The sequence below is a fragment of the Ursus maritimus genome, assembly GCF_017311325.1.
Source record: "Ursus maritimus isolate PB19 chromosome X unlocalized genomic scaffold, ASM1731132v1 scaffold_X1, whole genome shotgun sequence".
Lineage (NCBI taxonomy): Eukaryota > Metazoa > Chordata > Mammalia > Carnivora > Ursidae > Ursus > Ursus maritimus.
In genome coordinates this window covers 20,510,219-20,521,660 of record NW_024423319.1, presented here as the reverse complement: position 1 = coordinate 20,521,660, position 11,442 = coordinate 20,510,219, and the positions used below count along the sequence as shown (strand labels likewise).

General features: G+C 40.1%; 1 long non-coding RNA gene across 2 annotated transcripts; it reads right to left on the bottom strand.

Moving 5' to 3' along the window:
• Window positions 1-720: 720 nt before the first annotated feature.
• On the bottom strand, window positions 721-10,648 carry LOC103662559. 2 transcript variants are annotated; one of them, XR_005834482.1, is made up of 3 exons: window positions 9,998-10,648; window positions 8,674-9,318; window positions 721-2,278 (listed from the first exon to the last, which is right to left on the bottom strand). It is a non-coding gene; the product is annotated as an uncharacterized LOC103662559 (long non-coding RNA). The 2 variants fall into 2 exon arrangements; XR_568469.2 differs by having other exon boundaries at window positions 10,444-10,648.
• Between the last annotated feature and the right edge of the window lie 794 nt (window positions 10,649-11,442).

Genomic DNA, 11,442 nt, shown 5'->3' with positions numbered 1-11,442 from the left:
TTCTTTTTTTTGTCTGATTTCTGAGGCTAGGACTTCTATATGTTGAACAGTATTGGTGAGAGTGGCCATCTCTGTTGTGTTCTTGACCTTAGGGGAAAAGTTCTCAGTTTTTCCCCATTGAGAATGATATTTGCTGTAGACTTTTCCTATATGGCTTTATGATCTTGAGTATGTTCCCTCTATCCCCATACTGTGAAGCGTTTTAATCAAGAAAGGATGCTATACTTTGTCAAATGCTTTTTCTGCATCTATTGAGAGGATCATACGGTTCTTGTCCTATCTTTTATTAACGTAGTATATCACATTGATTTGTGGATGCTGAGCCACCCTTGCAGCTGAGCCACCCTTGCAGCCCAGGAATAAATCCCACTTGGTCGTGGTGAATAATCCTTTTAATGTAATGACTAGTATCTTGATGAGAATTTTGGCATCCATATTCATCAGGGATATTGGTCTGTAATTCTCCTTTTTGGTGGGATCTTTCTCTGGTTTTGGGATCAAGGTAGTGCTGGCCTCATAGAATGAGTTTGGAAGTTCTTCCATTTCTGTTTTTTGAAACAGCTTCAGAAGAATAGGAATTAATTCTTCGAATGTTTGGTAGAATTCCCCTGGGAAGCCATCCGGCCCTGGACTCTTGTTTGTTGGGGGATTTTGATTACTGCTTCAATTTCCTTGCTGGTTATGGGTCTGTTCAGGTTTTCTATTTCTTTCTGTTTCAGTTTTGGTGGTTTATTTGTTTCTAGGAATGTATCCATTTCTTGCAGATTGCCTAATTTGTTGGCATATAGTTGCTCATAATATGTTCTCAATATCTTTTAAATAAGATGATGTTTATACCCAGTCTCTCTCATTGCCTGGCATGTACCAAGTTCCCAGCAACTAAGAATTTCCACAAGATGCAGAATGTGCAAGAACTGGAATGTCAATATAAAGGGAAGGGATAGTCATTGCTAAACTAACAGTCTAATGGTGGGAACTTCAATACCGTGCAGTTCAGGGCTTAATCCAGAATCTTCCCAGTCAGGAGATGGGGCTATTGATGGTAGGCTGGAAGAAGATGGTACCTTGGAGACTTTGGGGAGATTAAGGAAAGCTCACTTTTGGCATGCTTGGCCTTGCATTCCTGTAGTTTGCCCAAGTACTGTTGTTGGTTGGCTTTCTTTTCCTTTAAAGACACTGCCTTTGGGTGCATTGGGACCAGCAGATTCTGCAAATGGACTGCCTAGAGAAGAAATATCCCACCATCATGGGAGGAGATTCAGTTCTGTACTATTGCCTTTGGGAAAACTCATGATGCAGTAACTGCAAAGACATACTAATCACTCCAGTACCAAAACTTCCACAACACCATGTATTTAATGATGTTTTTTGTTTTCTGTATTTATGATGCTTTGACATTTTGGGCCCTTACGGACCCAGGGAGGGACTGTCCCTCTCAGAATTAGCTAATTTTAGAGATAAACAACTTGTCTGCAGCACATCTTTGATATGCAAACCAGCTAATTCTGAGTCTATACCCCACCCTTCTCCTTTTATCAGGCTCCTACAGCCCAGGACGCTATCCCTCTGCCCTAAATCACCCAGGGCTAGGTACTAGACAACTAGGGACCACCCCTATAGCCTTTCAACATTCAGTCCTAAACCTATTCCTAAAGCTGCTGTGCTGCTTGCTTGCCCTGTTTCTTCTGTTCCTTCTCTCAGAAAACCACAATAAAGGCTTTTGCCCATGCTTTCCTCTCACTCCTTTTGCCTTCTGACTGACTCTGCTGCTTCCCTGTGTGGCCCTGCATGATGTGGTATGTCCCCTTCTTGGAAACTGTGAGTAACAAAATGTATTTTCAACTGCAGTTGTCTCCTGATCTCACTGTACCTGAATAATAATAATAAAACCTACATTTTAAAACACCATAAGAATACAATTGACCAAACCTAGAGTGTAGGAAATTTTACAGGACAAATTGCATGAATTTTTGCTAATTTAATTGGTTAAAAATATTACTTTCATTATTGTTGCAATTTTGTATTCCTTGGTTACTGGTGAGACGAAATTTTCCATTCTGGTTTAGTAGTTGTGTTTTTTCCTGTGAAGAAGTAAATTGTGTATTCTTGTCCTTTGACCATTTTATTTGGAATGTATTATAAAGCAAACTTGATCAAAATGGTCCACAGATACAATTGTAAAATGTAAGATATAAAACTTTGAAAGGAAAGCTTGGGAAAAAATGTCCAGATTGGGGACTTGGTGAAAAATTCTTAGACTTGATACCAAAAGCATGATCTACAAAAGAAAATAATTATAAATTATAACTCATCGAATTTAAACTTAAAAAAAAATTAAAATGTAAAACGTTTGCTCGGTGAAAGACTATGCTAAGAGAATAACAGACAATCTACAGACTGGGAGAAAATATTTGCAAACTGCATATACAACAAAGGACTAGTGTCTATGTAAAGAACCTTCAAAACTCAACAGAAAAAAATAATGCAATTGGAAAATGGGCAAAATATATGAAGAGACATTTCACTGAAGAGGATCAACAGACAGCAAATAAACACATGAAAATATATTCAACATCATTAGGTATCAGGGAATGCAAACTAAAACCACAACAAGATATCACTACACACCTTTTAGAATGGCAAAGATAATAAAGTACTGATAACATCAAATACTAGTGAGGATATGGAAAAACTAGAACTCGAATACATTGCTTACATATCACAGTAGCTTTATTCATAATAACCCCAGCTGGAAACAACCCAAGTGTCTTTCAGTGGGGTGATAGATAAACAAATCTGGTACATCCATATCATGGAATACTACTCAACAATAAAAAGAATGAATTTCTGATATGCACAAAATCCTGGATGGTTATTAAGACAAAACATACAGATGGAAGATAGATTAGTGGTTGCCAGGAAACGGAGGCAGGGGTGACGGGTGGGTGTGACTATAAAGAAGTAGCATCTGGTAGTGCCTTTGTAGTGATGCAATAGTCTTTTATCTTGATTATGATTGCATGAATCTACACATGTGATAAAATTGCATAGAATTATACCCCTCTCACACACATGTGAGTACATATAAAAACTGGTGTCAACTGAATAAGCTGTAGTCTAGGTAGCTGTATTTTACTATAATCAGTAAGATGTCACTATGGGGGATAGCTGGGGTACACAGTCAAAGGACTCTATGAACTATTTTGCAACCTCCTGTAAGTCTATAATTATTTCAAAAGAAAAAAATTTAAAAAGCAATCCTGGAGTTTTAATTGGAATAGCAGTGAATTACACATTAGTTTTGGGGGTCATTGACCCCTTTACAATGTTGTCTTCCCATGTTCATGTATTTATTGCCTTTGAAAAATGTTTGTCATTTATTGCTTTTATCAACCAAGATAAGACAAGGGACTTTAATGTTTGCCTACATCAAGTTTAGGGCAAACAAACTTTACTTTTAATCATTTTACTCCACATTTTCTACATGACATGAGTTATTGGCTTCTTAGATGTTCCTCTTTACAATAGTTTTTAGTTATGTGCTCTCCAGATTACTACATATATCTCTAACTTTTCGCAGTCTAAGTAAAAATAACACTTTATATGAAATGTAGAAACCTTGCAAAATTAGAGGTCAGTTTAACCCCTTTCTGTCCATTTTTCAGAACTTGTCATATGTATTACATCTACATATAAAACATAAAAGGTGACATCATTTTTGCTTTAAAAAGTACCACGTATTTTAAGAAATTAAGAGGAACAAAACTAGGGTTTTTTATATTTACCAAGATATTTATTACTTTTGCTTTTTTAAAATTTCTTTTTTTTAAGATTATATTTTTAACTAATCTCTACACCCAAAATGTGGCTCAAACTCAAAACCCCAAGATCAAGAGTCACATGCTCTACTGACTGAACCAGACTTTATTTTTTTTTAATGAGTATCCTGCCTTTTTTTTTAAAGTAGGTTCCACACCCAGCGTGGAGCCCAACATGGGACTTGAACTCATGACTGAGATCAAGACCTGAAATGAGATCAAGAGTCGGATGCTCAACCAACTGAGCCACCCAGGTGCCCCTCAAGCCTGTATTTTTTAAATGAGCATCTCATCTTCATTGGGTTCATTTCCCTTCAGCTTGATGAAGAACTTTCTTTTGTCAAGAGGTCAAGTAGTATCTAGGCAGTAGAGCTATGGCTAATGAAGCCAGCAGGATCACTATTGCAACTGCTAGGTTGGTTTGTCACACTTAATAGATTCAGCTGGTAAAGAGACAATAAGCCCAAATGGATTCAGTTGATTAAACAACAACAGTTTAAGATCAGCATGGCATTAACATTCCATACCTCTAGTCCCACAGGATGACACTGAACCAGAGGGTCCAGATGACAGGTGGCACAATGGGTTGCTCTGCCACTAAGGAGTCAATTCTAAACTACAACAGGCATTTTTATAGCATGCAGTTATACTCTAAGGAAGTGGGGGAGGGGCAAGGTGATCAACTGACAGTCAGGAGATGGAGAGAACAGTCTTGTCATAGTTCCTTACCAGGTGGCTATTTCCCTTGCTCCAGGAAGAGTTGAAGGTGTTCTCTGAAAGCACAGGTCAGATTGTGTGTGGTCAAGCCCTGACTAAGTGGTCCATATAGTGACAAAAATATCTTTGGGGCATTATGTGGTGGAGCTATTGTTCTACACCTTTAGCATTTCTTGTAGTTCAGATCTGCTGGCAAATAAGTTTTTTACTTATGTTTTATCTGAACATGTCTTTTTTTTTTTTGCCTTCATTCTTGAATATATTTGCTGAGTATAGAATTCTGGGTTGGCTTTTTTTCATCACTTTAAAGATGTTGGTCTTTTCTCTTTGGCTTCCATTGTTTCTGATGTCTGCCATATTTGAAACTTTTTCCCCCTTTATATATAAAGTGTTGTTTTTCTCTGGCTGCTTTTTTAATTTTCTAATTATATTTGGTTTTCAGCAGTTTGTGATATTTTCAGAGTTTTGTTTTCTATCCTCTTGGGGTTTGCTAAGCTTCTTGAATCTTTAAATTTATGTCTTTTTCCAAATTTGGGGAAGTTTAACCCATTGAACATTCAGTGTTTTTTCTACCTCATTCTCTGCCACCTCTCCCTCTAGAACTCTAATTTCATGTATGTTAGACCTTTGAATATTGTCCCATCTGTCCCTGAGGCTCTGTTCATGTTTTTGTTTCCTAATATATTTTTCTCTGTGTTCTTCACATTGGATATTTATATTGTTCTATCTTGAGTTTACTGAAACTTTTCCTCTTTGGTTTCCATTCTGCTGTTGAACCTATCTAGTGAATTTTTTAAAATTTCAGATTATTTTTCAGTTCTGAAATTTTTATTTGGTTCTTTTTTTTCATGGTTCCTATTTCTCTGCTGTGATTTTCTATCTTTTCATTCATTATAAGTATATCTTCTTTTACTTTCTTGAGCAGAGTTATTAATAATCACTTTAAAATTCTTATGTGCTAATTCCCACCTCTAGGTCATCTCAGGTTTGTTCTCTGTTGATTTGCTCTTGTAAATGGATCAGAATTTCCTGGTTCATCATAAGTTGAATAACTTTGGATTATATCCTGCATATTTTGAATGGAGACTTTTGATTCTGATTTATTCCTCTGAAAAATACTGATTTCATTGTTTTGGTGAATAGTTAATGTGTTTAGATTCAAACTGTGAGCTTTGCCTCTTAGGTGGTAGTTGAAATCTTAGTTCAGGGCTTTGATTGTCAACTGAAGTCTGTCCCATGTACATATGGTTCAGGAGTCAGCTGAGATTGAGATAGAGTCTATAGACAGAAATTGGGGCTCCCTGGGTCTAGCTCTCTCCTTTCCAGAATTCCTCCTTAGTTTCCAATGGCTGTGGTTATCCTGAGCTGTGCCTATAGTTCTTCATACCAGGTAGATTGTGAGTTTGCTATTGTTGTCTTACTCTTGGTGTCTTAGCTACTTGGCATCTTTAGTTTGCCCTCACTCTAAAAGCTATAAAAATGGGTAATCACCTAGTGCCAACTCCCCTTCAAAACATGCCTGCTTTTGTTCACTCCCTAGTCTCTTCATATTGTTGTTTTTAATATTTTTCCCAGAGTTTATAGTTCCTGTCTACAGGAGGATCAGGATCAATAGGAGTTTACTCAACCATATCAGTAGCAGAAGAAACTATCCTGCTTAACTTTGATTTCACTATTGCCAATTTATCTTTAACATGGGATTCTGTCCCAGAAGGGAGCCTTGGCAGGTCAGCATTGAGAGTTCATAGAGGCTAGATTCCACCTGCACCTTTAGTCCTTTAGTCCTTCTTGCTACAGCCCCCTTTCACTCACTTGTTATTGGAGAGTGTATAGCCCCTCGTAGTTTCAGTTGCTAATTCTAAATTGTCCAACCATGCTTTCCAGTGAGTACCCATTAGCTGTTTTTCCTTGTGAGCTCCTATTCTGCTAGTGTTATTGGCTACCTTCAATTGTAATGTGTAACTGTGGGGAGAAACTAAACCTTAAGCCTTGGCTGGTGTCCTACAATGAGTTTGATGGGGGAAAATATGCCTCCAGAGAGAAAACCTCTAGTGTTACAATGGTAACTCAGCCTTGGCATTGCTTTCTTTCAAGAGAAGCTTCTCCCAGTTGTAGTCCCCTAGCTTTCAGGGTATGGTGTGTGGATGCAGGCAGGAGAAAACACTTAGGGGCCAGCCACTCTACATGCACATGTTACCTAGCACCCATCATCCCAGCCAGCCCTGAGCTCCATGCTGAAGTTACCCTGCCACCCCTGGTGGGCTTTAGTCTACCACTTATATGTCTCCCAATGGCAAACGGACAGAAAGTGGTCATCTCAGGGCAATGATAAGGAGAGAAAAAGGAGCACATTTGAAAAAAAATTCCCACCTTAACTCCAGTCCATTATTCTTATCCTTCTTTTTTGGGCTGTCTTTCCCCCAGTCCTATCTTACTCAGTGTTCTGACCCATCCACCTTTTGTTTTCTCAGAGCTTTCCTCACTGTTTTTATGCTATTTTGATAGAATTATTTATCTCTGGATTCTGTGACATGTCCAGGGTTGGGTTCTGGAGAGAGGGCCAATTTGTAATTTTGCAATTTTAATAAGAACTGAAATAACTATTTCTTTTCATTAAAAAGTAAAAATACCTAAACATTTTTAGGTATATATTTTAGGACATTGGAACTTAACAACAAGAGATTCCTTCTCAACCCTAGAAGACCTTCGAGAATTTCAAACAATGAAGAATAGCTGATCATCAGTTTTGGGTGCTTCCCCAGTCAATGACCTAGACATGAGATCACCATCTGGGGTATAGATATAAAATGCACCTTTGCCGACATATGTCCTAACAGTATAGAAGACAACTTTTATTTTCATAAAATGTCTCATCAAAGGCTGGAAAGTAATGAAGACTTTTCCTGTGGCATTATTGACTAGACATAGGACTGTGATTGCAATATGTTATTTGTTATCTAATAAAACTAACAATATCTGATTATTTTTTCCTTTGCTTATGAGCTTTGCATATAGGCTTATGAGGATAAGTTATAATTTATAGCTTCTAAGGAGATTAGGCTGATAGAAAGTTTGAATGAAAAAAAAAAGCCATATCAAATTCCTCTAGTTCTTAATTTTGTCTGAGCTATTAAAACCCAATTAGACACAGACCAAATTCTTGTTTATTAGAAGCTTCAGAAGTCTTATAAATGAGTGCTAACATAGTTATGGGAGTCCATTGCTTTCTACTCCATGCAGTCTTTTGCAAAAAAGCATCACATCATTTTAATAACAAGTGTGTGTTCCATGAATATACTCATTCACATTGAGAAAACAGTCCCAACCATTTTCAATCTAGTGATTCCAACTGTTTAAGCAAATGAGTGCATGAGCCATTAGCCAGCTTCTTTCCTTCTTACATCTTCTCTCTCATCAGTACTCCATCCCCACCCCCATGCCTGTTGAAGCACTATTCATGTCCTCTAGGACCAGCTCAAATAATATCGAGCCCAATGCCTCCTCCACAAAACAGAATTGATTGCTTCCTCCTTTATTCTTCTCTCTGTGTCTAACACCAAGCTCTGGACCTAGCCTGTAGTAAATGTTAGGTGAATACTATAAGAGTAAAGCCAACTGTGAAATGTTATCATTTTTGGATATTGGCCACAAAGATGGTGCTTTCAAAAAGGCCGTTCTCCTTTACTGCCAAGACCCAAGCAAGCATGCTAACTAAGACAGACCGCTTGTCTAAGACTTGCTGTGGCTATTTATATCAGGAGCAGAGGGAACCAGAAGCATGGCATTTATTGAGCCTGTGGATGCTGGCATTAGCTTGCCTGTGCTTGGGGGAGTAGGGCAAGGTACTCCTGATTTGTGTGCTTGGCCAGGGCACACCGTGGGCACGGAGACAGGCCTCTTCCATCAGTCACATGCTTCTACAGCCGCCATTGCCCAACAGCACAGGGGTGGATAACAAATGTGTTTTGGTGATATTTTCAAGGGGAAAAAAGAGTGCTATTAGAATCCAAGGTGTTGATTTTCTTCTATAGAAAACATCCCCCTCCTGTTTCATCAGAAACCCTTTGAATTTCGAAACCTTTTAAATTAGAAGTATTGGAGATCCCTTTTTAGTTACATTGACAAATGAGTTACTCACCTTTGTCCCCTCCCCATTATGTTCTTCATTTGAGGCAAACACGATGCTCATTTAACTTTTGCATCCTCAGATTAACTGCAGGTGGAACAACGTAATACATCTCCTCAGTGTTGGAGTTTAAATTCTGAGGACATCATTTTTCATTTTTCAAATGAAGCTGACATCAAGAAAGAACAGCAGACCAAGCAGCAACACTATCCTTCTCTGTTTTGCAAGGTATCTCTTGCAAAAAAAGAGCTTGTGAAACTTGGCTCCATTTCCCACAGCCGTGGGATAAGGGTTGCATGTAAACAATAATATCCTGTGCTACTTGGGCCTCATTTAACTGTCTTTGTTGCTTTAGAAGGAACTGCCAAGTGGGGTGTTTCTCAGAGCTCATGCTTGACATTCCAGAAATACTGTAGGGTCCACTTCAAAGATGGTACTCCACACATGAAATTTGTGAAATTGGTGCACTCTTGATGGTCACTGGGCATCACGTTGACACATTCTTTCAAATTACATAGGAAATGCACCCTCCAAGAAGAATGAATCTGGCACTCTGAAGGTGGGCCTGTCATTGCAGGAGGCCTTTACACTTACCACTTGGGTGTTTTTCTGGAAAGCTGTGGTAGCTTTGAGCTTAGGATGATCATGTTTGCTGAACTAGGAAGAGTGAGATGATAGTTACAAGATGAGCACTAAAGTGGGAGTTAGGAGACCTGGGTTCTACTGCCCAGCTGACTAACTCTTCGGCCTTGTGAAATGTCCTTGGTCTCTCTGGCCTCAGTTTTCAATTTTTGAAATGATGGGATTATGCTAGATAATCTCTAAACTCCTTTCTGGCTCTAAATTTGATCAGGTGACATAAAACAGTAAATACCAAACAGGAAGTCAGGAAACAGAAGTTTCCAGTCTAGGCTCCGCTACTCATTGTGACTTGGGACAAGTCACTTAGCCTCCCAGCCTCAGGTCTCCATCTCTGGGGAGACTAGTATCTTCTCTACCTGCCTCACCTGGTGGTTGTACCAATCAGGTAAAGAAACATCTTTTTCACTGAGCACTTACTGAACAACTGCTCTGGGGCACCAGCTTGATAGATGGCAAAGATGTAGAGGTTATTAGATGATCAGTTACTACTACTAACATTAGCTACAATTTAATGAGCTCTTCCTATCACCAGGCACTTAGGTACAATATCCCATACAGTCTACATTTTATGGATGAGGAAACTGAAGTTCAAGGAGGTTGAATCACTTCCTCAGGATCATGTAGCTAGGCAGAGCTGAAGCTGAAATTTGTACCAGGGTTCTGTTCTTTATTTTAAAAGTTAAAAACATCTCACCTTCTGCCAAGGAGCTTGTGTTACTATTATTATTCCTTTTCTGGGCCACAGTGCCTGAATCCCATGACCTGGAAGCTGTGTGCCTGTGGGGGGAGGTAGGGGAGGAGACTGGCTGGGCCAGGCTGAAGGAAAGATTCTCTTTGCAGACACTGCCTGAGGCAGCACAGTCAGTGAAAGGACCTGAGGAGCAGCTAGGCTCAAGCCAGAGAAGTCCGAGTGCATTGCCTGGACTAAGGGACCAAATGCAGCAGGAATTCAGGTGGTAGCTGGGGGTGGGGGGTGTAGTTGTGAAAGGGAGCAGTGAAATGCCTGGGGCCTGTTGCGGAGACCAGGTATTTTTTGAGGCTAGTTTTGATGTACTGCTCATGGCCTGGGGTATGAATAAGCCAGTTCCATTGAAAGAGCCAGGCAGAAGACAGAACCGGCCCTCCCCTCCGTTTGCTTACCTGTAGAGGAAGGGCATTAAGTTAAATGAGCTCTGCGGGCGCCCTTGTGTCAGACATCCCCTGGGGTCAGCAGTCTGCAGAACCAGTTCCTCCAGGGCTCTGAGCAGTAAACAGTGCTTTTGCTAGGGTGTTGTTCTCTCTTAGAATGTACCCCCAAGTCTCTCAGATGCTGGAATTTTGTTTTGATTATGTCAGGAGCTGCATAGGTAAAACCCCCGCCCCCCACGAAGCACACAGCTCAGCTGCCTTCCTGCTCTCTTTGCAAACTCTTCCCAGGGTGGCTCTACCCTGAGGGGAAGTGGTCTTTCCGGCCTTTGGAAGGTTGGCTAACCACACCTAGTTCCCAGAGACATGACCCAGCTCTTTGTGCCTCTGCTTTACTCCTTCAAGTCTGCTGATTCCCTGAACCATATTGGTTCTTTCTCTCACCTCTGCTTACCCTAGGGACTGCCCAGCCCAAGGGAGAACAGCCTGATTACTCAAACTTAGGTTGTTAGCAGTGGGTGTCCTTCCTAATGTGGCCCTTGTACACCTGGAATGATGGGCTCAATGGCAGAAGCAGGCCAGGTGTGTGTGTGTTGGAGGGGGGGACTGAGCCCTGGTACTAGATATGGCCACTGACCAGGACACATGCTTGCATTAAAGGCCTTGTTACAGGCAGAGACAGGCTAGTGGGTGAGGAGATTGGTGCCACAATGACATTCTGGGAAATAGCCAACACTAAGGAGTCCAGGGTAACTAGCTCAATAACAATGGCAAGAGCAGAAACTTACATGCACAATGTGGTAAGCACTTAAAATAGATTCGCTCTTTTAATCTTCGTACCAATCCTGTGAGATAAACAGTCCTATTTCCCACTTTATTTATGAGGAAACTGAGAGACCGAAGGGTTAAGCATCCTGCTCAGGATCACATAGCTAAGGGGTGGGTACTTGGATATTGCTTGGATAGTCAGCCAATTGGCAGTCATCATCTAGAAGACCTGTCCATAGTATCCAA